This window comes from Cyanistes caeruleus, chromosome 2, assembly GCF_971803275.1.
Source record: "Cyanistes caeruleus chromosome 2, bCyaCae1.hap1.1, whole genome shotgun sequence".
NCBI lineage: Eukaryota > Metazoa > Chordata > Aves > Passeriformes > Paridae > Cyanistes > Cyanistes caeruleus.
Genome location: NC_141702.1, coordinates 14,580,087 through 14,606,932, shown reverse-complemented (window position 1 = coordinate 14,606,932; position 26,846 = coordinate 14,580,087). Strand labels below are relative to the sequence as shown.

The window sequence follows — 26,846 nt, the reverse complement described above, 5'->3', positions numbered from 1 at the left end:
GTAGATCAGGAACAGACTAGAAGCTGAGAGGAAACATAACCAGGAGAGCTGACCCAAACCAGCTGAAGAGATACTCCAAGCCACGTGACACTGTGCTCAGCAATAAAAACATGAATTTTGTCTTGCAAGGGAGCCATTTCTTGGTACATGGGTCTGCTTGTAGGAGGTGATGAATAAATGCCTTTGCATAATTTGTTTTACTTTTTCTCCCTCCTCTATTTATATTAACATTTCATAATCCTGACCCACAAAGTTTCTCACTTTTGCTTTTCCTGTTCGCTCCCCATCCCACCTGGAAGGGGAGTGAGCAGGCAGCTGTGGGGGTGCTTAGCTGCTGTCTGGGGTCAGCCAACCATAACACTTTTCTTTCAAGACATCTCAATACACCATGCCTCAAAAAAGTCCCACCAGCATGTTCAAAGAGGAATTGGATATAATTTAATCCTTCATTATTCCTCATATTTTACTTCCCAGAACCTGCACTTCCTTCCTTTCGACACACTGCTCTTTATTAGATCTCTTTATGTTTTTAAAGAAATCATTCCCTTGAAATAACAGGTAACAGGGCAGCAGAGTATGTGGAAGGGTTTAAGCCCAACTCACAGTGGAGTTAAAAATGGGAAGTTAAGTTCCATTATGTTTATTACTTAACATGTTTGTGTTAAATAATAAACATAATAAAAATAATAAACAGGCTTCCAAGAACATACTCAAACTCAGTCTTGTTTAAGCATCCAAATGGAGAATAAACTCCTTTTAGGTTATTACCAAAAGTTAAATTCAAAAGGTTTTGTTATTACTGAAGTTTGACTACAAATTTTCACTGGCAAATCATGCAAAACCATCATCTTATTCTCCCTTAAGACAATTAGTTGCAAACAAGCATTCAAACCATTCCCACTAGACATCCAAGATTAACAAAGTATGTTCCCACACTGCAGATTTTTAGAATTTCTACATTGGTAATTTCAAGGTCATGGAAGCATGGCTTTACTCATGACCAGAACAACACAACAGTCTGGGATTCTGCAAGAAAAATGAATATATTTATAGAAGTGTTGGTTTGACACAGGAGACATACAAGGAGACAGGCTACTGACCTTGTCTGAAGTCAAGTCCAAAATCAACTGATAAGAAAGTACAATTTCCTATCTGAAAGGTTTTTCCACAAACGTTTTTACAAACTTCTTCTTTTTACAGTTTAAATGTAAGTAATTATGACAACAAACTGTACTGCTCAACTTCCAATAATCTTAAAAGAGAAGAGATGTTTCATTCTTCTTCCCCACAAAGTAAGCTTTCCCAGTACTCCACATGCAACAGCATTAGAGAAAGTCTAGGAATTGTTTTCCATATTATATTCTGTACAAGTATTACTTTCTGGTTTAAAAAAAATTCAGAATGCTTCATAGCAAATCAGTAGATATAGAAAAGAATGCCAAGTTAAGAATTAATCTTCAGTTTTGTAAATACCTAGAAATTTTCTGGATAGTCGACAAAAGTCAACCCTACTCCCCTGTAGCACATTGTCCAAGGTTGTCAGGGAAATGCAAGAGAAATAGAGAAGACCAGGCAGGATGTAAAGGCCCTGCATTGCATGTTCTGATCAAATCTCAAACACTTTTTCCTGCTTTCAATCAGATTTCATTGATGGGCTGAATTCTGTCAGATACTGAGCACCTTCCACTCCTGATCCCTCTCACAAGTCAACAACGCTCCAACTCTTCCCAAAAGAGAGAGGTAGGCTTATTTCTTAGCCCATTTGATGTAACATCCACAGGACTTGAGAGTCCTGGGAAACTCAGTCTCATAGAAAACCCACTTGATTTCTCAGTGTGAGAAATAGAAAGGGATTTTCCACACATGGCACTGCTCTGAGAGCAGTCAGGGGATGAGTAACATGCTGGAGCAACTCAGTCTCCAGTACTAAACTGCTTCAGTTCTCACATCAGACATAGTTTTTGCTGTCCTGCTTCAGTGGGGTTCAAGGTGGTCTGTTCCACCCAGACAGAGCTAATGCACAGAGTTGGGGTGACTGGCTGGCTGGGCTGCCAGCACAGGCAGTATTCTGGGACCCTATGGCTAATTTGAAGCAGACTTGATCCTAATAATTGCCCTTCCTTGGTGCTACCCAGGATGCCAGGGACAAGGGATGCTTAGACTGATCTCTCAGCTCTTACTCATAAAATTTTTAGTTTAGTTTACCTGATTGATGTAGCTAAGAAAAACAAATTGAAATAACGACTCAAACTAACTATGAGTTCCTGGAAAAAGCTTTTTCATAGAGGGTGTGTTAGGGCAAGAAGGTGTATATATATTATAGGTGTAAGCCCACTCTTTGCCACTCTCTGCTATCAAAGCAACTACCTCAAGCACTGACCTCATCTAACTGCACAGCCAAGGGCACTCACAGAACTGGGAAATTCAGGATACTTTATTTATTATCATTTCCCCTGTAGGAAAAGGGTATGGGCAAACAGGATCCTGGACATGGGAATGAATTCCTGAATCATCATAGTGGCTGTACTCCTGCCAGCCTTAGGAGATTTTGCAGAGCAAAAACTTATACTGACAGGCATCTCATAAATCTCTTATTTCACTGATTCAGGTCAAGAGAGCATTACTTTGCCCTGTTATTAGTGATTAGTACTTATTATTTTGAGCACCAATCCTTCTCACAGGCCTCAACGTTATCTTCATTGGTTTATGCCTGTGAATGGATTAGAGATGTGATCTACTACTTTCTCCACATTTTTTAAATTGAGATGTTCATAGCCTACTAAATGACATGTTTAAGAACTTCCCTGAAAGAATACAGTTAAATGTTATGTTCTTTATGATATAAATATTCCATCCTGACCCCAAAACATTAAGTTTATGCCACCATCTTCCATCAGCTTGTTATTCCTCAAAGGGGAAAAGAGACATTTTTCTCTGCATTGCTTCACATGCATCCTTAAAGCTTAGCTTGCCAGTTTTAGAGGCAACAATCCTTGATGAGCCTCTATTTTAATGTTATTAGTTGCCAAAATATGAAGTCTCTCACTGAAGAAGTTCACAATTGTAATTATTTAAGATATCAGACTAACTCAGACTATTAATTGATTAGTAGTAATAATAATATTAATAATAATAATAATGACAATTAATGACGTCACCTTCTCTATTGAAGTCTTGCTTGTTTTCAGTTTTTTGACAGAATGCAAAATGTGCCTAGCTCAGTTCAGGTTTCACAATAACATATATCAGAAATTGTGAGGAGACTTACAGAAGGAAGACCACCGTAGGCCAGTTGTGAAAGATCAGGAATTGCTGAATAAATTCATTGAGGATACACTGTTGTGAAATTAGGTCCTTTGTTTCATTTCAAATCTTCCAGGAACCGAGGCGAGATCTTTACACAGGGGTAGAAAGAATAGTAGATCTATTTAAATACTTGGCTTCTTTTGCAATGTGAATTGATAAGGGTGAATGAATTCTGTGCATATCTGAGTTACTAAAATTAGAACAAGCTAGATCCCAGCATCCAAATATGCACCTTGACATTGCATCAAAAAATGCTGTTACTGCTTCTGTCCACTGCTGTCCACCCTGGGGCAGTAATTCATCCTGCCAGTGATGTCTCATCACAGGGGGGAAAGCCAGGGGGACATCTGTGCCAGAGGCTTTGAGCATCTCTCCACACATCTCCTCAGTGCTCCAGAAGTGAACTCAACAGGAGCATACTTCACAGAATGATGATGATAGATTAGGTACCTTATAATTAAACATTTTCACAAGTCGAGTCAAACTCTGTCCCTATGTTACAAACAAACAAATAAACAAACAAACCTAAAAGACCCCCAAACCCAACCCTCAAAATAAAGTAAAACTACCAAAAATCCTATCCCAGAAAAAAGAAAAATTCCACATTGATTCAGAGTTTCCAGTATTTATACAAGTCTCAATACTTAAGAGACTTAGTTAAGAAGCAAACAGGCTTTACTCAGGGCAGTTTTTTCCCTACAGTGCAATATTGAGTACAGGTTTCATTTCAGGAAGACATAAACCCATTACACAGAGGTTATGAGAAGAACAGCTACATTCTGTACAATCTAGAGCACTTAGAGTAAACACAGGGATGTAGTCAAGATTTAGACACAGTAGGACAAAGTGAATGCAAATCACTCTACAATCACTCTACACCACTTCTATGGAAGAAAGGCCACATCTAGGGCCACATTAGGAAATATGAAGAGGTGTTCTATCTTTCAACACATGAAAAAATCAAACCTTCACTGAGGAGCTATGGGACCTGACAAGTCATATACTTTGGGCTCTGTGCTTCAAGGAGTATGAACTGCAAAGGGTTCATAGCTAGACTGATAGAGCTGCAGTAAGGCAGAGTATCGATACTGTAGTGTTTTCCTTAAGTGGGAAGCCCCACACCTCTCCACAGCAGTTTGGTATCAATACATCAAGGGCTCAGCTGAGCTCCAGGTCTGAGGTTATCTTTAGAAAAGGCCCTGCAGGAGGAGAAGAAGCTCTCAGGCACTGTGCTGAACTCCCTGCAGAGCCTCAGGCAGGCAGGGGCTGGCAGGAGCAAGGGAAGAGGGGAATGCCCCGCAGGAAGAAGAGCAGAACTGCTCTCAGCCAGCTTTGCCATCAAAGGGAACCCACTGCTGCTCTGTGGCCCCAGGGACAGATATCAGCACTCACAGATGGGAACACATTCTTCACTGTGCTCAGTGTAGAAAACTTAATTTAACGGGCTGCAGCTACAGCAAGAGCATTTCAATAGCTAAAAGCTTTCTAGAGTGAGAAATTAATGCAGGATGGGAGCAGGCTGCACAAGGGGTATGTACAGTCTGTGTTACTAGAGGTCAGGAAGAAACTGGACAAGGACAATGCCCCAGGCATATGGCTTTATTGTGCCTTTGGACAGGAAGATAAAGCAGTTCCCCCAGTGTTTGACAATCTTATTTGACATAATTTTGACTCCCAGAGGTCCAGTACGGAGACTTTGATCATAGTTACTTTGTAAAGAGAATATTCCCTTCTTTCCCTTTACTCACTAAAGTATGGGGGTTTTCAAAAGTGAGAAGACACTTTAGTAGATGAATGACTCTTTAAAAGTAATTATATAATTGGGTCAGGGGCAGTGAAGAGCAACTAGGGCTACTGAGACCTGCAGTTTGCATATAGATGAAGCACTTAAATATTTGCTAACTCTCTATAAGTGGGCCTAGAGTTGATACATTTTTCAAGAGAAAATTGTTCTTAATTACATGTCTTTTGACCACTCTATTTCCTATACTTGTCTCATTCATGTATATTGTGCCATTGAAGTGGGTATCACTTCAGGAATCCAGTTGAAAATAATTGGAAGTTGGCATTGTTTTACAGGAGGCCACAAAGCATTTGCGACAGACTCAGCCTTCTAACAGTCACGCAGACTTGTCTCATCCTATTTGAGTTTTCCTTGCATCATCATCTCTTCTCTTGTCCTGCCACATGGTAGGTGCAATTAATGTCTGCAAAATGCTTTAAAACCTGGGCTGAAGGAAACTACACAGGAATGCTGGTCATTTGGAACAGTTTCAGAAACAGCCACAGCATAATCACTAATTTTATTTCCAGTGTGAATTTTCCATGAGTAATTTGCAGTGCTCTTAACTACCAGAAGCAGGTAATTTCTTGTATCCAGAAGCTGTATTAGCTCTTATTGTTTACCTATTCACTAAAGGAAATCTTTCTCAAAGGTAAGCAAAGTAAATAAAAGAGCTGGTAGGAGTTTTGAACCCCATCCATTCTATTGCACAAAACCTCCATGAAGAGCCTTGTCCCCCATGATCCTCTCAGCAAGAATGTGGGTCCAATGCTAACACTTCCTCCCTGCATGAGTGGCATTTGAAATGTACCAGTTATAGATGAAAGTGCTGGTATACTTTATTTTGGGAATGCTACCTTTGAATCACTGGCCTATTTAGTTAATCACCAAGGTGTGTTGATTTTTATCAAATGCAATTTCAGAACCAAAGAACATGAGTGATTTCCATTTTCAACTAACAGCTCTTCAGTACAGTGCAGCATAGGAGAGATCATCCTGGTACAGTGGTAGCTACTGCAGAAACTCTGCACGTCTTGTCCAAGCTGAATGGGGCTTCTAGCAGAGCATTATGGAAGAATACAGGAAAAAACCCCAAAAAACAATTAAAAAGCCCAAGACACTTCTACCATCACCACTATAAACCCTTCCTGAGCTGCTGACCTGGGCACACTGCAAAAGTACTGTAGGGAAGAGGATGCCCTCTCAAGTGATGGAGCAGCACAGCTGCTGGGCTGAATCCCATTTTAAACACTGCAGGGAGCAGCTCATCCCCATTACCGTGTGTTAGCATGCCTGCATGGAACAGACACTATTTTCAGAAGGGTCCAAGCCACTTCAAGGTGTGTGTTTCAGTAAGACAGCTGCTGTTGAAAGCACCCTTTCTCTGCTCTCAGTTATGGTCATTTTCATTGGGGTTGTTGTGAATTGCTTGAGGAAGCACCCTAAGGAGTCGTTTTCAGTGAAACGGGTCAAAGATCATAACTTTGCTCTGCTCAATAACCTTTTATGGTTTTCCTGTATCAGCATTAATCATCTTCTTTCCTTCTTTCTTCTTCAAAACCACGTATCCATCTTTCCAGTTAATGGAAGATGCTTCCCCATTAAGAGCACATTATTTCTAGGAACAGCCTGTCCACCATGCAGAAAGTGCTATCACTCCTCAATATAACCATGTTCTGCTTCTGTATGCTTAGGAGAAAAGTACTTCTGGGCTTTTAGAGCATCATCTTTGTGGCTGCTCTACACCTCCTCTTTCAGCCTACATCTTCCTCACTAACTAGCCCCACATCAGAGTGATTCTCAAAGACATCTGTAGCTGTTGTTGGGTTTAAGAGCTGTCCCTCTTAAATTGTTCCTTAGAAAGCATTTTGTCTTTTCTATGATGCCCAGATGGACAGCCAGAAGTGGAAACCACCACAAAAGATATTAATGTGTTTCTGATTTAAAACTTCCCATGGGGAAGGTGAATACCTCATGCCTCCCCCAGGAAAAAATCTGAATAACAACTTTCATGGGCTCATGGTCCAAGTCTTCTAATCCTCTCCGTTTGGCACATGGATAATTTTTTTTTTCAGTCTGGAGGCAATGAATAAGAAAGTTTTGGGAGGAAGTTGGCTGGTGTGGCTGAATCAATGGCAATGACCACAATCACTGGCATTGAGCAACAGTCTTACAAATAAGTAGAATCAGCAAATAAGACCCAGGACAGGGAGTAGAGAATAGTTTAAATAAAAAACACAGATCAGCACTCAGTCCTTAGTCTCAGTTATAGCCCTTCATGTCTCAGATATCACTCCTAGGCAAATTCCATCATGCAAAATCCTATGAAATTCATAGACCTTGGACTTGGGTTTTCTCCTGTAGAAATTTTACTAATAAAAGAGATAAAGCATTTTTTCCCCTGTTTGAATCTCACATATTTGAAAGCAGAGAGCAGCACAGCAGTTGCCTGTTCCAATGCTGTGATGTCTCCAAGCCAGGCTTCAAAGACTGCTCTGACCTTAGGCAGAGATTGCAAGAAGCAAACTCTCCTGCTATCTTGTTATTCCATTTCTTCCAGAAGAAATATCACAAAAAGTTTCCATTGTGGCATTTTCCCTTTATTACTTGGGGTATGGAGGGAGAAAAAGTTTGATGAATTGTGTACTCCACAATACTGTCAAAACCAGCTCTTTCAGAAGTCAGCTTGCACAACAGAGAGGGTATGAATTAAAAGTTTTTTTCAGAGCACCAAACTTTTATTGCATCTTTTGGGGTGAATGGCATTAGGGACACAGGGACTGATACACTGATTTTTCAAAAGCAAACATTCCACAAAGTATCTGCAAGAAGCTGCTCTCTAGGCATGGAAGTATCCCCACAGCTCTAAAAAGCAATGATACCTAGATTTTATCTCAGCCATTTATCTCTTAAACGGTTTAAATGTTGCAATAGCAACAGCCATTAAATCTCAAAAGGGCCTATAAACCAGCCCCCAGTCTGGAGCTAGACTGTCTAGTTCTTTTTGGATTTACATTGTACAGTTACATTAATTTGAATTTACGTTGTTACATTAACTGTACAGTTAGAAACACTCTCACTGGTAAATCAGCCAAGAGCAATCTTTGCACAATTTGTTTGCTTTCACAGCAATTTATTTAAGGTCAATCAAATCAAATCAAATCAAATAAACCACTTTTTCTTATTTTGAAGAACTAATATATAACCATTGAATATAGCTGTTTTCTTGAGATTTCCTCAAGAAACACTTTGACATTTTGTAGAGGAATGTACTCCACGCTGCATAAGCAGCACTCATAGCAGCAGTGGATTTTGCTCTGCTAACTCAACTAGAAGATAAGGGGAAAAAAAAGTGGATGACTTCAGCATTTCTAATCCATCAGCTATTTGAATATCCAGCTTCTGAAAACCCTTAAGGATGCTATTTATCACCAAGAAACACAGTGGGCCAGAGCAAGGGTCTGGTAGGTGGTGCAAGGTAGGATACAGGTGGAGAACCAGCAATGTCTGTACCACGGGGTGAAGGCAGCACACTTACAGCCACACAAAGATACAGCTGCACCCTTGGCATAGCAACAGGACAAGAGGAAATGTCCTTAAACTGAGCTAGAGGAGGCTCAGATTGGATATATTGAAAAATTTCTTCACTGAAAGGGTTGTCAAGCATTGGAACAGGCTGCCCAGGGGAGTGGTGCCTGGAGGTATTTAAAAAGTGTGCAAATGTAGCACACAGGGACATAGTGTAATGGTAGACCTGTCAATATTTGACTAATGGTTGGATTTGATGATCTGAAAGATCTGTTCCAACCTAACCAGAGTTTATGATTCTATGATTCCTTGTGTTAGTACTGCAAGACACTGACTCACACTTTAAATTATTTCACGTGCTACGAGACTTTTCTTCTTGCAACAGCCAAAGAGATGCCATACTGCTGTTGACCTCCCCTGACACATTCCCTTAGCACCCAAAGGAGCTCCCTACAGTGTGGAGTGGTGGGGCCTTGCAGGCTGCCAGAGCAGATCCCATCAGCTCAGCAAACTTCCCTTTGGCCCTCACAGAGTAAGGATTTTAACCCCGCACTCCCTGCTGGCCAGTGTCACAGGCACACTTAGGCTGTGGCGTGTTTCATGTGCTGCAGATGACCACCACACATCACAGGTGCTTTACTCAAACTCCAGCACTGGAGCAGCTGGGGATAGCACCTGCTTTTCAGCACGGAGCAGAAGCAGGGATGAGCAGCTCTTGGGATTCAGATTTCTTAGACAGGGAATGTCATGTACACCAATCTCTTTGCACAGTGGATAGGCTGGGGGAGGGACAGCAGCTTTGAGCCTCTCCCATCACAAAGCCATGCTGGTATCACAAAGCCAGGTGCTCAACAAAGCCTGGTTGTACACACTGACTGCCCAGTCTGCCAGAAGGCATTATGCAGTAAGCATACAGAGAAGCAATTTGAGGGGGCAAGGACCAGATTTTGGGATCCTCTTAAGTCTCAAATAGAGATTACATCAGGCTTTTATTGCATTAACATGAACATGAGTCTTGCTTCACCTCCTTGGGAGTTTCAGAGAGGCTGGAGGGAATCCTATCTCAGCTGTACATCCACTCAGGCTGGAGCCATTGTTGGTTTCTACACTTTATGAAAGAGTAAAATAAGAGAGGAAGATTCAAGATTACAACATCCAGACAGGAATTAACATTAAAATATTTTCGTATTTTATTTTTTTAAAAAGACATAGTTACTTGGAGCATTTGTCTGAGGCATTTACACAGCCAATTCCAAATTCTCTCCAACACTAAGGCTCTTCACCTGCCTGAGCTGTTCCTGGCCCTCACAGACAGCAGCTGTAAGCAGGAGGCAATGAGGAGCACCAGCCTCTCCTTCCCCCCCTGCAATCCAGGGGAAGGGTGTTTCCTGCAGATGGCCCAGCACATCTACCTCATCCAAGACCGGGTGGGTAGGAGGAACCATCTTGCTTGTAAATAAAAAGAAAACCTAAAATTAAGATCCTGTAGTTTCAGTTTCATCTGTATGTGCTTTGCGCCACTCAGAAGGAAATTTGGAGTAACCCAAGACAGTGTGTTGGGGTAAAACAACCAGTTGGTTGACTGTCCTCTCTGAGGGATATTCTGTGAGAAATTTTTAACTCATTTATAAAGAAAGTTAGAAATCACAAGAGGAAATCTGGTATTTTTCTCCTCCTGGAAAAGTGGTGTTTCTCAACTAATGCATTCAGATGGCAGAACTGCCTTACTCTCAAGTTCCATGAGCAGACAGTAGTAGAAGAGAAAAGAGAGAACAGCAGGGACTAGCCATCCTCTCTATGCGTCTCCCCTGGTGAAGATCAGAGGCCTTTCTCTGTGCTGCTGACAGGAGCTCTGCTTCAGTCCTCCAGAGCAGTTGTCAGCATTTGATAATCTGTTATAGCTCAGGGCTGGTGTTCAGGATACAAAACTTGTTAAAATAATGTCCCACACTCTTCTGAAGCTCTGCAAAAACACCTGTGTAGGAGCTCACAAATGCATAATAACATAAAGCAAACAGAGAAGTGAATATAAATACAGGGTGAAGATAACTCTTCTCACGGTAACTTACAGTGCCCTCCACTCCTGTGCATGTCTGGTAGCAAGATAATTGAAAAATAAGCTTTTCTGTGAGCTGTTTAATTATTCAAATCTGTAAGAGTTGCATGTCTGCATGTCCATATTCCTCAGACTTTTTTCCAGAGGTCCAAAATACAATTGGTCTACTTTCATCTGACAGTATTTGATTTCTATGATTTTATGAAAGGGAGCAAAGCAGCGAGAGGAAGACGTCGCTTGCCTTTCTGCTCTTGAAGAATTCAGAGGGAAGCATAAGACTCTTGGTAAGAACAACATAGAAACATTCAGGAAAATATTTATGTACTTGCAAATTATCTGTTTTGTGAGCCATTTTGGATATCAAAATAAACATACATATAATGTACCCATGCACAGTTATATAAGTGAATAAGCAAGTAAGGAAGTTTCTGTAAGAGTGAAAATGTAGGTTTTTGAACTTGTGTTTATGAAATTACCTGAACATTAAAAAAACCCCATTACATAGGATATTTTCAGTGCACATGAAATATTTGATTATATTTAGTTACATAACAAAGTTTCTGTCATACTCACCACTGTGCTACCTAAAGATTTTCCCAGAGTGCAATAATCAACATTGCAAATTGTTGTCTCTGAGGCAGAAGAGACAGCTGAAAAATGGAACTTTTCCCTTCCTGTTGAAAGCAACAATGCCTATGATGTACCTCTGGCCCTTGGGGAATTTCTTCAAGGCTTTCAGAGTGATTTCTTTTGTGGATTCTGCTCAGACAAGCTTTCTCCTTATCATAAAAATGCCTATACCAGAACAGAAAGACAGGCAAAGCCATCTGCATGCCTGCAGGAGCCTGTGAGAAGCTTTCTGCATATCCTTAGCCTCGAGCCACAAAGTGCTTTAGCACTGAGGGCTGGAAACATGAGCTTGCCTCAGCCTTCTGTAAGAAGCTAATTCAGATGAGAGAGGAAAGGTTTGGTGGTGTCCTGGCAGCTGCACAGCTGAGGAAATGTATTCTGCACTACTTAGAAGTGCCAAAGTGCTGCACACTTCATGCCCCAGTCTGGTTTTGCTGCCATCCAGTTAAGATTTATTATCCACGTCAAGAAGCAATGGCTTATATTACTCCCAAGGGTAGGCTGGAGTCTGTTGTCCACCCAGAAGTGGAAGAAAGAGTTAGTCATAAGCACAGATACTCAAAACAGTGGGAAATGAAATAATCACCAGCTGCAGGTAACTCCAGGGGACCTGGAAAAAGTAGGCAATGGCCAGTTACAGTGTGCTCAACTTGAATGGGAAGAAACATATCTGAGGTAACCCACCTAAATGGGGTGGACCAGAAATTGACTGGGAAAGCCCCATGAAGACAATTTTTTTGTACTTGTTCTCTTGTTTCAGCAGCCTTGTCAGTGCTAGTGCTGAAATATAGTGGGATGGAAGTTCCTGCATTTGATAGTTCATGAGAAGAGAAATGCAGTGCTGCCTTTCCTTGCCTTGGCTGGGTCTGTAGGGTGTTAAGTACCCTGTGAGGAGGCTTAGGAGGGGTTTGTGGTGTGGTTCAAACACATCCAGGTAATGCAAGGTACACTAAAACCTCTGTTTCTTTTATACTATATTTTTGTCACACCTGAAACAGTCTGGGAGCTGTCATTTGTCCCAAATCAGCTGGACACCCTCCACAGCATCAGTGATGGCTCTGCAGTGATGTCTCAGGCTGACAGCAACAACACAGTTTGAGTCAGAATATGGAAATCTGCCCTGGGTGTGTGGATCCAACATCTGCAGAACCTTTAGTTCACTTACCAGCACCTGCCAGCTCCACAGCTAGCCAGGGAGCAGCCAACAGATATTCCTGACACCAGTGTGATGTGCTCAAACAAAAGCATTTCAGAGTATTTTGACATATTCTCAAACCATGCAATACTTGTATGCAAACCTAGCTACCCTAGGGGTCTGTGTAGTGAACTTTATTATTTTAGAGAGAAATTAAAAGTACTTGATGTCATGTCATGAGGCTCATCTGGCCATGTCTACATCAGAGTTAGGAAGACCCCAAAGGTCCAGAAGTGGAAGTAGTGATTGTGCAAACAGGCTGAACCAAGGGACTGAGCTGGCCCCACTGCACTATGGAGGTTACCAGCACAACCCAGCATTTGCTCAGCTCTGTGTGATGCTCTGAGAGCAACATGAGTTTTCCATTTCTCTTCACTACTGACTTTATCTAGGAATTCTCATAATCTGTCAGCATCGTCCCTTCCAGTGACTTGTAGATGTACAACAAAAAGCTCTGCACTGTCACAGCAAGAGTCACATGAAATGCTTGGCAATATAACTGGAGTTAAAGTGCAAACATCCATTTATGCTGAGTCTAGCTGGGAATTACAGCTTTAAAGTGTTTTAGCCCATCAGACACTGGGAAGGACAGGACATTTAAAAAGCTTTACTAGTTTATTTCTTGTGTACATTTCCTTTCAAGATCTTAGGGTCAGTGTGCCAGTACCAAAGTATAGAAAATGGTCAAAAAAGGAAATCAAGGTAGTTTCATACAACTCTAATAGCAGTTATAATTTATCAGATAATCTGACCTGATTTAGAAGCTGACCCTGCTGAACCAGCTGACCCCAGAATCCAGATCTCTCTGTCTAAATTTTTTTGGGAAAAATGGTAAATGATTCAAAGGATCTTCTATAACCACATAATCACAATTACATCAGATGATACAAGACATATACCATAGCCAGCAGTTCTAAAAAAGTGACATAAAAATATTATGATTATTACAGTTGCCTAATGAAAATTTGGTCAAATCATCAGGTTTCAGTTTATTTCAGGACATGGATATTTTCCTAGATTTCCCTCAAAGATATATTTACAAGTTCATTGCATGGAATAGACTGATCCCAGCTTTGATGGTGAGAACTCCAGATCATTAACAAGGACATTGGATGTTCTTCCACCATCAGTCCCTGAGGAATTCTTAAGGGAGATTTTATGCTACTGATCACAACTCCAGGAGTTACAGACAATTTTCCACCAACCTTATCATCCATTAACTCAGCCCTTATGCCCCCAGTTATGATGGCAGGATACTGTGGGTCAAAGGCCTTGCTAAACATATGCTGTGCTCCTCACCTGCTGAAACATCCACCCAATGCCAGAAGCAGACCAGGATGGTTGGGCATGGCTTTGGGACGTCCATACTTGCACTTCCCCAAAACCTTCTTGCCTTTCATTACCTGGGAATAGTTTCCAGGAGGATCTGCTCTATAATCTTCCTGTGGAAGTTAAAAACAGCTGTGCATATACTAAAGCCTTACTGAAGGATTTTGGAGTAGCTATACGGATGGCAAAAAAAAAAATGAAGTTCTCATTTTTCTATATACAAGGATTTAAAACCTATCAGCCTTACCCATCACTTTCTGATTCTAAGACTGGATTCTGCATTAAGTGATTTTAAACTGCTTCTTCTTGGAACATATTACTCATGTATATCTGTGAACCCTTCAGAGTGAATAAATCATTGCTCAACAAATTAGCAAACTTTCCTCTGCCAAACTACTGCCAGAGTGATTCAGAGTCAAACCTAATTCATTTGAACTTACATATGAAATAAACAATCTGCATCTCATCAAATTAAGTGTCTAAAAGTTATGATGTGCACCTTACTCCAGATCTCCCAGCTGATACATGATGCTATTGCAGACATTGCCCTTACTAACCAAAACCCATCCTATCCACATGTTTCTATGGGTTGAAATTTTTAGCTACTAAAGGAAAATGCCAGAAGTGGACAAGTCTTCAGCTGGGTTATTACAAAGAATGACAGCCCCTTGCTGGTTAGCTCTATGCAAGAAAAAAGCTCTGCATTTTTGATGGAAAATCACTAGCTATTCTATACTAAATGCTGAATTAACAAGCCATAACTAACATTACTAGCATCACTAGTGCTAAAAAATAATCTCAAAGAAGCAGTAAGAGAGACTAAGAAAAGCAACTGATGCTAGAAACATATATTAGAATATGTGCTGGGTCTGGCTAGGATGCAGCAGACATTCTTCACAGCAGCTCATACAGTGCCATGTTTGGGAGTTTGTCTAAAACTGTGTTGATAACACGAGGAAGTTTTAGTTATTGCTGAGCAGTGCTTACACTTAAAAGTGCTTTACATTTTGCTTCTGCAAGCAGCTTGGTTTCAGCTGTTAAGCTATTAACACTTGCCTAGCATTTCAACACATGAGTTTTTGGCTTTTGTTCTTCAAATTCTCTCCCCCTTCCTGCCAGTGAGTGAGCAGGTGAGTGGGGGCTCAGCTATCAGCCAGGATCAACACACCATAGTCTATAAGGATATATATGTTAAGCTAGGATCAAAAATACCTGGTTATGTGTTCTACTGGATCTTTAAAGTACCTCCAGGATAAGCTGAGGATTCATGTCCCTACAGAACAGTCTGCTTAGGACAACATAATGCAAAATAGTGTAAAAATCAACACCCCCTTCCTCTCCCATTGGACATGTCTGAGCAAATTAGTGACATAGAAAGTATCAGCCAGAGAAGTGGTGCTAGGGGCCATCAGGAAAACCTCACCTTCCCAGGAATGTTTCCTCAGCAGAGACCCCTAAGGACATTGCAGCTGCACTGCTAAGCAGCTGAATCCTTGAGCAGGGCTGCACCACCAGGCTCATCAGGAGACCACTAGCTGTGGATCCCTCTGTAGAGCAAACAGTGGTGTTCATTTCAGACCTACTCCATGCCCAGCTGTGAGCCAGTTGTCACTCACAGATGGGCTTTTCACCCCAGCATCAATATCCTTCACAAGATACTCTTCTGGGCTGTGAAATACAGCTGAGAGTACAGGCTTGGAGTATTGGTGGAAGGTGAGAAGTGGCTGTCACAAATTGGTACTCTACAGCTGTGTAAGCAACATGGCCAAACTAGGCTGCTCTGAATGTTGTGTTTTCATCACAGACAGAAAAAGACAGAAATCTTTTTACCACCTGTTTAGCAATGCTGTCAGATACTTCTGGCCCTTCCTCAGCTCTGCTGCCTTGCTTCACTCCTCTCCTTGCCTGCATTGTCTTTCAGCCCTCTGCTCAATTCCAGCTATGCATCCAGTATCTGAACACGTGGGACATTTTCTCCATTTTGGTTTTGTCAGAAGCTTCCTGAAAAAAAACTACCATGGGAAATCTACAAGGCCTTTATGTTCAACAAATACATCCCATATGGCATTTTGATGGAAAAAAATGCTCAAAGAAATCAGTCCAATGAACAGCTTTCTGAAAGCCTTAATAACATATTCATTGCCATTCCTTGTTTCTCTCTCTTTCCAGAATTGTCTGTGCCAATGAGCAACTTATCTGGGAGGTTATTTCTATGAAGGGTTATGTTTCTACCACTGTGGTAGGGCAAGTCTGGGTCTGGCAGAAAGAGATGGTCCTGGAAAGGAGTTCAGGAGGGCTCTCAGTGCACACAGGAGTGGACAGAGAAAGACACACTGTCTCAAACAGCCTCTGCCCATTCTGCTGTTTGGGTGCAGTTTCAGAGGACTGACGTCATAGGACTTCTGAAAGGGGACATATTTCTGTGACATTTTGCTTGCCTTAGCTCATGCTGCCTGAAGACCTTCTAGATCATGGGTATATGTTTTATATCCCTTAACACACCACTTCCAAATTAGGCCAAGACTATAGCCATTCTGTACTGATAGTGTACGTAGTCCTTCATCCCAAGAGCTGAGTGCTTTATACATCCAGATAACAAATTTCCAAAACATTCTTAAAGATATTTATTCTATTAAAGTGCAAATGACAGTGGAAACTTCCACAGGATTATATACATATATATCAATTCAGACGAATTGCAAGAACAAATTGGAAATATCCCTGTGTATGGCCTTTGCAACCCCAGTGTCCAGTGTTCTCACATGTGTCAGATCATGCTGTGTGAATTTAATTGAGACACTGGAATATAATCAGTCATTTACTACTACAACACATTTTTAATAATAATTTCTGTTTATGCAAGTTTGTTACAAGCATTTAGCTGCTATAGCAACAGGCACTTTATAAATGAGCAAAGTTGCAAAAACAAACATTCCCAGTTTTATTTGAGCTTCACTGAAGTAAAGACCATTCCTGCACTCTAGTGCTGGATCTTTTTTTCTAGATGGAACAGTGGAGAGCTTTAATTCACGGTTTATTTATCTTAGGGTGATTTGTTTACATGATGATATTTTGAACTAGATTTTATTAAACGGCAGAGTACTTGCTCCTTCCCTTTGGCATGTAAGAGAATGATGGATTTGAATTACTTCATCATATTTCCACACTTAAGTGTAAGTAAGGGATGGGCCAGAACCATGGCATACATGTGCTGTAAATTGTCTATATTTGGATCTGCACTTTCCATGGACAGAATGAGTAATAACGAGCATAAGACGAGAGAGTGGGAGTGGGAGACTTCAGTGGGACCATAGGAAAAAAATTCTATTGATGTGTGTACAGAGTATTGGACTTGGTTGCCTAGAGCAGTTATAGCATTTCCAACACAACCTTTTTTGCAAGAGGTTAAACAGAAGTTTTTTAGCAGAATATCTTAGGTTGTAGGGCTCATCCTTTCCTGGAGCAGAGGCCTGACTGAGAGGGAAGCAGCTGAGCTTGTAAGCTAAATAGTGCTGGAGCAATGGACTAAGAACCTCAACATTTAAAAGATTGTCACATTGTTTATTTGGCATCTCCCTTGTTAGAACAGTTTATTCTGGTGTCCAGAGCACATTCCTCGTTAACCCTTTTGCATAATATGGGAGTATTACATTGTTTTGCAATATGGATGAGGTCACACTTGGGACAGAAGGAAGTTATCTGAAGGTTTTTTGTGCCACTGGCTGTCATGACTGGGGAACAGACACCTCGTCTGCCTTATTAGCACAGTTTTGAATGTTTTAGCATAGGCACTGACAGGGGTTTTGTTCCAACCCTACTTTCCTCAGCACTGCAATCAAGCATTTAAGAAAATGGAGACATTTATGAAAAGCTGGTATTCAGCTGTTCAGCAACGTTCCGAGTCTGTTTTGGTCCAGGCCCTATTGTTTGTCTCTCCCCTGAACTTATCTTCACAGCACTGGTTTCACTGATATATCACTGCTATATCACTGCTGGCTTCAGTGGGAATTAGCCTAGTTTACATTCACCAGGACTCAGAAGACAGGTTTGTTAAAAGGAAAACCTGGTATGTTGCTTTCTTTAAGTACATGGGGTGAGGTAGCAAGAGAAAAGGACATGGATGACATAGAAAGAGCTAAAGATGTACAGCTTTATGATCTAGCATGGAAACAAAAATGTCCAGAATCAGGCAATTGACAGCAAAGTACATAACCAGTAGTATATTTTTGGAAGCGTGAAAGAAGGTTTGTTAACTTTCCAAGAAAGGTGGGCATTTTCCAGTCTCTTTCTGTTTAATTTGTGTGGTCAGTTTTCAAAATCTGTGCCTCTCAGGGAACTTGCACTGTCATTTCCCACACAACACAAATCCTTCTTATTCAGTGCATGAAGAATCAACCTGCAGCGTTGCTGTGAAACTCCTGGGCTGATGAGGACCCTGGGCTGATTAGAACCCCAGACAGACTCTGCTTCCCAAATAGGTGACTCTGAGCCCCAGGTAATCAGTGGCCCAAATGTGCTCAGATGTTATCTAGAGGTGTCCATGGTAACTAAGAGCATGGACAGCAGCTCTACATGACCCATCTGGACTAACTGTTCCTGCTGCTTTCATGGGGGAGAAAGTCTTTCTGAGGCAAGTATGGTGCAGCTGTTTAATCTGCTGTCCATGGTATAGATGAAGTTGTTGATGAAGTCTGTCAGATTTCCTCTAGAGTAACCTTCTTTCCCAAGAAAGGAACTTCTTGACCTTGAAGGTTTCAGAACAGATCCAATTTTACCTGTCTTGTGACAGAGAAGCTATCTGTGGCCTAGATTTCAAAAACCCTCCTAAGAACTTGATGGTTTTTCTTGGATAACCTGTAAATTTTTATCTTTTTATTTTTTGAAGGCCAGCCCAGGAAAGAGCCATGAGGTTGTGGCTCTCAAGATGGGGACTTGCTGAGGTGACCTTTAGGGGATTTCCTTAGTATTGTCCTATGACACAAAGGGTAAGAAGCTCTACTGGCATTAAATTTCATGTGATTATAAATAATTCTAGATTAACAGACATTTTAAGATAGATCCATGAGCCAGAGAAGAAGGCTTTCTTGAAGAGGAACTGAAAGACAGTGTTACAAAGTTCTTCCACAACAGACATTAGGAAAGGAGTAGCACCATACTTGCTAGCACTTCAAAGACATGCTGGAGTTCGCATTTCCTGAAAAAGACATGAGCCAGAGGAGAAAACTTGAAAGGAAACAGGACATTGAAGGAGATCCTGTCATGCATTTGCCACTGATGGCTTGTCTGTACTTGAAAGATCCTGTAATCCTCTGGGAATGCTGACGGTACTGGGCAGACAGGCATTTCCTGCAGAAAACCTTGCTGCTTTTGTGACCCTGAGGAAGGCACTCAGAGTGTGATAAGCAGTCACAGAATCTACAGACATAAAAAAACCCTTATGCATTTGATAACTGAAAGCCTTCCTTGCTCTCAACAGGGCTGTCTTCCCTTGTGGTTTGGGCCACTGGGAATCCCAGGGAGTCCCTGGCAATAGGATCCAGCCAAACATCCTCATCATTACAGAAATGGAAAATACAGTCTACTGCACTGAATGCATGCAGCTCATAACTGTAGGGAAACAGTAACTATCATCTCTTCTTCACTCGTTATGGATCTTACTACAATTAATCTGAAACCCTCTGTCCTAATGCAGATCAACCCAACAATTTATAGTAATTTAATGTACTTATCTACAAACTAACAGATGAACAAAGTTTTCACATAATGGGCTCAAAGGGCATCAGCTGTTTCAGCTGTTTTTTATAACTGGAACAGCTGTAACCATTTATAAATTTAAAGTGTGCCTCTCTTCCACAAATCCTGGTACCCAAAGAGCAGGTTGTGCAATTTTTCACATAGTAGGTCTTGTCAGACAGTCCAAGATGCAACTTACCCAGGAGCTTGTCATATTTCTCTTGCACCTCCTCCTGAGGTATGTCTAGTTTCTACCATGGATATGATAAAGGAATAATACTATCAGCAAGAACAAAGATGCTGCAGGGGAGGCAAACTGTCCTTCCCACCTGTGTCACAAGTCATGGAAGATGTGAAGGGAGAGCGGGGAGGAAAGGTAAGTCTGTAAAAGGTACAGAGATTTATCTGATGTAGAAAGGACTTTGTTGGCTTAGTGGTTCTTCTTGTTAGCCATTCTTTGTCCCTTGAGGCACACTGCTTCTAGGGACCACCAACTCACAAGAAATCTAGGTGTGTTCTCTTTGTTAGATATGCTAATACTCTTGGGTGTAGAGGCAGTAAATGGTGGAGTTATGGAAGATGGGTATTAAGGAAATGAGGTTCCCAGACAAATGTCATTCCCAAATGACATTTGTTGTCTGGCTCAGGCTGTGTCTTAAAAATCAGGCCCTAGGCATCAGAGAGACCTGTGCTGTGCTTCTCTCTCAGACAGACTTGTTTTGGCATGGCTGGGGTCAGGAAAGGGGTCTCTGTGGGGGTACCCTTCTTCTTACAACCCCTGATCACCAGGGTGGGGCACAGTTCGATGAAACACTGAAAGGCCTTTTGGCAGCAGAGGGGTTTTGCGGAGGAACGAGCAGAGAGAACAACCTGCTGGAAGAGCAAGGCAGGATTAGGCCCTGCATTTTATGAACTTTAGGCCTTGTATGGAGCATTTCCCAGATGATAAAATTAGGTAGGCTTTTTGAAATAGCTTATGAAGTATGGCACAAAAAAAAAAGCATCTTCTAAAAACATGTTCCTTTCCTAAATCAGAAAAGCACCTTTTTATAAGTAGTGCTTCTCACAAATGGCAGATCTTGTGCCCCAGGATTTTCTTGCTCCCTTTCTCTTGAACACTCTGTCAGGATGAATATAATAGCTTCACTGTTTCACAGCAAAAACATGGAGGTTTGGGTTCTAAAACTGTTAACAACCCACAGATAACTAACATTCATTTATTAACAGTGTACAGGAAAGAATTACATTTTTCTTCCAATCCAGTGTTTCACTAAAATGTTCTCTGTTTTTGAAGTTCAGAAACAATAATTTTCAAAGAAACCTTTAATCAAAACAAAGGAATTGGATTCAGATATTTTTTAGTGTAGGAGAAGAACAGATGGTTTGTGGGAACAACTCATTATTTCACAACATTATCTCTTTAAGCAAATCTTTATTTAGCATGCATGAAAACTGCTAGTTTGCTAACTCTGGGCACATAAAGACCTGTGTTTACACACAGAACAGGCTTGGTCAAAGCAAATTCACTGGCTCAGTTTTAGGATGGATTATAATTGGTATTGAGCTGTGGAACAGTGCTGAACGTACCTTGGAACTTCCACTTTCAAATAATTTGCATTTAATTTCAAGTATAAAAAATGCATTTACAAATTAAAGTTCGTGAAAATCATGATGGTTTTGCTTTAATTTGGAGAAGTACTGCTATTAAGTGTCAGACATGAAAAAGTCTTGGGGCAGCAACAGCTGCTGGCTGAGATTAGCACAGGTAATATGGGCAAAACCATAGCTGACAGGATACTACTTTCATTCTGTGGTGCCACAACATTGCTCATCTGGTTTCAGTCCTGTTTCAATAAACTGAAGGTGAACACAGAAGAGAATTTCTACCCCTCAAAGCAATAAAACTGTGGAACAATCATTCCATGGGGATAGTGGTAGAGGAAAAATCCACGAGACATACAGACCCAGAGCAAGCTCAGCCCATTGACACAGGCTGTAAATTCTACAGTGAAGGACTGCACAAGAACCCTTGTGTACTGTGTCAAAGGAGACAAATGGGACGTTTCCTTTGACCAAATTTGTGGCTGTGATGTTAAAATTTACCTGCAACCTTATATTTCTTTTGATGTTTAAATGTAATTTCATCATCCTTTATATTTTATCTTAAAAGCTTTTGGGTTCACTTGTTTGGGAGTGAGAATGAAACAGGCCTACAATAGTGTGTTTGGTGGGAAGGATAAATATTCAACAGGATATCTCTCACAAATTAAAATCAAAAGAGATTTAAAGTCACTTAGTACAAATTATTAAAACCAAAGAAAAAAGGGTCTTTAGAATGGCAAACACAGAGAAATTGGGTAGAACTTCCAGACCAACTATTTAATTTCATTCCTTCCTACCACCCTAGGATTTCTAATACTTATAAAGAAAATTCATGCTGAAAGATAAAGAAAGAGAGAAAGAATAATAAACTTCAATTGTACATAAAAGGAATAAGTGGGAGTATGGGAACATATTTGTAACTGTTTTCTTATTGCTAAGTGGGAAAAAATGACTCTAGAAAGGCATGGAATTATTTAAACCACATATTTAAACAACTCATACTTTGTTGATTTTTCAATACACAATTTTCTTACAGAGAAAAATGTCAAGACAGATTGACCCAGGGTACTAATGATAAAAAATATTATCCCATTGGTTTCACATTATTGATTTGCTTTTGAATAAGTAGCTTAGCATAGGATTAATTTATTTAATTATATATATTTTAGCTTTTAACTTTAGACTCCCTTTATACTCAGTAGACAGAAAGGACATTTGTAGAGTGCCATTTATTGCACCCTTCTGTGGACCTCTCAAATGGGTGGGTGAATTTCACTCCTTCATTGCCGGTTTCTCTCAGAGTCTCTGAAGAGAGCTGACCATAACTAGTGTTGATGTAGACCTCCACTGTGCAGAAATATCATTTTAGTCAAGATGAGCCACTCTGGGGGAGTTCCACTGCTCACACACAGGTATGCAGTGCCATCAAAGAGGGGACAGATGTCCATGTGATAGTGCAAATAAGATATTGGATCTATTGGAAGTCCATGCTCTTCTCCAGCAGCAACTGAACACTACAGGACACCCTACACTCTGTAGTACAGTTGCTCTGCATGTAAATGAAACTTAGTTGAGGCAGTCATTACTGTTTACTGTCTGCTGGGTAGACTGGCACAATGAAGGGCTATGGCAGCTATTTACACAGGTTGGGAATCAGATATCTAATTTACATGTCTTAATTTCAGACAACTGGATTTCCCTCTGGAGGTCCTCAAAGGCACTATTTTTCCCTGTTAGATATTATGTGATTTTGGGCATTTGCTTTTGGAAGGATGGTGCATTAGGTGCCAAGAACTGAGAACAATTCATGTACCTAAATGAACAAAATTTCTATGCATTAACTGTATGTGACCTTACTATTTCCATGAAAAGTGATCCTTAGTCAGGTGTGGGTGATGGATTTTGGAAACCTAGTTTTCATTGTATCTTCAGCATTGCTGAGCAGTGAGCAAATGCCAGATCTCTGTGTGTTGGACACTCAGAATTGCAGTTGTGTTTCAAAACCATGGTGCTGTATTGACCCAAAAGGCACAAATTCCAACCCTTCTTTGGGGACTTTTTGTTTGTTTGTTGGGAAAGGAAGGGCTCAGGTGGGATGTGAGTGGGACTTGGTTGTTTCTAGAGGAACAGTGCACATCTGAGATCCAGCTGCTCTCACCTCAAGGCAGGTATTTACATAGAAAGACTCACACCTCAAAGGTGACCACAAAGGGAACCATGGGTGACAGTCCCTGACAGAGATGTGTCCTAAAGGCAGATATCACAAGGAGACAACTCCTTTAGACTTGCTCTGATTTCAGTGGATTTGGGATGTCTTTGTGCTCTGTTAACCAGATGAAGAAGCAGCACATCTGTGTTTGACGTGATGCTCCCGGGGCTTAGTGACCTGAGGTATAGAAAAACTGGAATAATTGAGTATCTAAAATATGCAATTTCAGCCTGCTAGAGTTAAGAAAATTGCACTGTTTTTCCAAATCATCCTCTACACCCATCTAGCATTTATTAAACATCTCTTCAGCTCACTGCCTTTTTTAAACCTGGTTGTCTAACAAAAGATCTGCTGGGAAACACACCAGGTAAATCACTGAATCTAATATAAGTACAAAAGGAAGAGCTGGCTGACATTTAGATAGACTGACCTTTCAATAGACAAGCTGGTGTGTGATTGAAACACTGCCTCATTCAAGGTTTTAGGAGGTTATTCCACATAATAAAAAGTGTAAAAATGAAAAGGCAATTGAAAAACATAAAGAGTAGGGTCATTTAATCTCACCTGATATCAAGCACAATCTCAGTGCTATACCATTCAGTATTTCTGCATTATTTTACTCAAATATAAATCTCAGGGGGAAGAAAATTTAAATAGAATTTTATTATTGACAGGCCATTTCAGATTTTCAGCAAAGACACCAAAACAAGTTAGACAAGTGATATTTCTTTTTGCTTGCTTTGCCATCTTACTTTCTCCTGCTTTGTCGTTTCTATTTTCTATCTTATCTTTCTCTTCTTCAAAAGTCATGTGACAAAACAGATTTTGGAAACCTTTTTAAAGGTTTTGTTCAGCTCAAATCAGCAGCTTTGTTATTAAAGGCTTGTGCTATCTTGGTCTAAGAGAATACAGAGCATTTGAAAGGGTTTTTACAGAAAACGATTTGAAAACAGAGACTATGTCATTGTATAGAGAAAACATTTATTTTTTGAAGACTGTTAACTTTTGAAAGTGAAAAATATCTTGTGTTCCTTTTGTGTTCATTTATAAATAAGTGGGTGGATCAGTCAGCTGGGCACTCCCAGCAACCTGCACAAACAGTTCCAATTTGTTTCATTTTCAGTCTAATTATCATCCTAATAGAAGCAAAAAAGATAGGACCAGGACAAAATGGAGTAGAAAATACATGCTGTAAATGAATGAAACAAGATTTTTCAGAGTTTTTTTCATCTAATCTTTTGCTTATAAGCCAACTTTCATTTTTCCAGCTGGCTTCAGGTTCATAGTTTTTGAGCTTGGAGATTAGGAGCAGTTCTGATTAAAATTATGACTATTAAAAACCAGCATTGAATATATTGAAAATTTACATTTTCCCAGCATCAGCCAACTGCTGAAACAATGGGCATTTTAGGAATTCTGGAGTAATTCAGAGAGACATTCAGCTGACAAGGTCAGGAATGCAGTGTAAAGCCCTAATTAAATTATACTGTAAGGAACACTAGGCTAGTCTTCCACAAACCATTCCACTTCACAGAAATGTTTATACTTAGAATTTCTTATTAATTGTTCTTATGCACATACAACACACAAGAACTCCAGTACCTGAGCCAGACTGAAATGAATTGCCTATATCACCCAAGAAAAGAGCCCAGCTCTGACCATCCCACCACATATCACTTTTGCTTTTTTCTTTTTCAGTTCAGATGTCAACTATCTGCACTTTTGAAAGCCACCCAGTAAAACATGGTGGCAGATACAGTTACCATCTTTGGAGACCACTCGTTGGTATAAAATGTGCCCTGTACATTTCAAATGACATTTCAAAAACTGTCAGGTGTCCAATTTTTTAATGAACTATGATGATTTAGAAAATTACTACAGCTTTTTAGATCAGGCAGAAATAAATAGCAGCTGTTTGAAGTATGCTTTTTAGATGGAACTCTCAGGTCAGCATCTCTCCAACTCACTTTGATATAGTTATTGGCTGCTTGGCTGTATTTGAATTTCATGCTTTTTTCCCAGCTGGATTGCAGAGCTTCTTCCCCCTCCCAGGGAGGGGGACTCGAACCATGGCATTTGGTTACAGACTTCAAGCCCTGCAATACAGAGATATTCAGAGCCTGAATCTCTAGCCTGGTGCAGCCTCTGTCAGCAGTAAGATAAAACCACAGTTCAGATCTGGACCTGAAATCAAATTTCAAAGATATGGAAGACAGTTTGTCCAATTGCTTTACGTGCAATTAGACAGCTGGTCAAAATCACATTCCCATTGGGGTCTGTGACAAACCCAGCTCCCTGTTACACTGATGCAAACCAATGCTGCACTGCAAGTAAACATTGTCTCTGCTCATTTGCATCAGCATCATCGCTGAGAAGTGGATTTGGTCGATGTCCACAACAATTTCACAGTATCACAAAGAAGAAAAGACCTCATTTTTTCATGCCCAGATGATTTTCTCACTTCCTGAATATTGTATTATTGTGTGTTCAAGCATAATTAATGTTCCTGTCACTTCACTCACTGCCAGCAGAAGCAGAAGTTTTTTTATTCCATAATTGCCTGTTTTTCAGTGCCCATGAAAATGATTGTATTCACATTACTGGCACTCACAGAGAGAGAGAAGAGCATGAAAAGGAAAGCATTCCGGTGTATGAATCTGCAAGCACCTGCAATGTCATATGTAATGTGACCAAAATTTTAATGAATGCTGGAGGTTTAAAATAATGTATCTGAAGATCTCTCTTCCTCTTGGAATATTCTGATCTGCTGAATGATCTCTAATTATCCCCTACAGTAGCAGAGATAGCATTTGGAACTGTGGCTTTGACAGCTGCATCAGCTGCTGATGCATGAAAGCCAAAGAGCCCTCAAATCCAGTGTGAAACAAGGCAGTTCCTCCTCCCCATCTCTGTCATTAAAAGCTGCAGTAGAACAGTTTGAGGATTGAGACTTTAAATGGCATCTGCCAGCACAACATCAGAAGGGTTTGTAGGGCTGACTGCATTTACACACCCTGCAAGGAGTTCATAAAACTGGTGTCATGGGGGCCTAGGTCTTCATGGAATTTGAGTTTTCTCTCCCATTGAGATTGATAGGTTATGGACTCTGGCCTAATTGGCATTTTAGCACCCTGGGAAGGTTAGATCAGCAGAGAGCAGAAGCATTTCAAGATCGTAAAAGTACTTGTAAATGCACTGTTTTAGCAAACAACATCTGAAAGCACCGAGCAGGACAATAATTACTTTATCAATTTAGATGCTGAAACAAAACACCTAAAAGCAGTTTCTGGAGGCACATATCCAGTTAAAAAAAATATAAAAAGAAAAAGCCAGTAAAAAGGTCTTCAAAGAGAAATAAATACTAAAAGTCAAACAACACAAAATTATTCCTGCCATAAAACTGTATCATATCCTGAAAACCATATGGTATTCCAGTTGTGTGTTCAAAGAGATGAAGAAAAGATAACTGAAACAA

The 26,846-nt window shown here is 40.5% G+C and overlaps 1 long non-coding RNA gene across 1 annotated transcript in view; it reads right to left on the bottom strand.

Moving 5' to 3' along the window:
• LOC147654622 (uncharacterized) overlaps positions 1 to 26,846 on the bottom strand; it is a 133,125-nt gene that overhangs the window by 38,915 nt on the left and 67,364 nt on the right. The gene's annotated exons all lie outside the window — the stretch shown is intronic.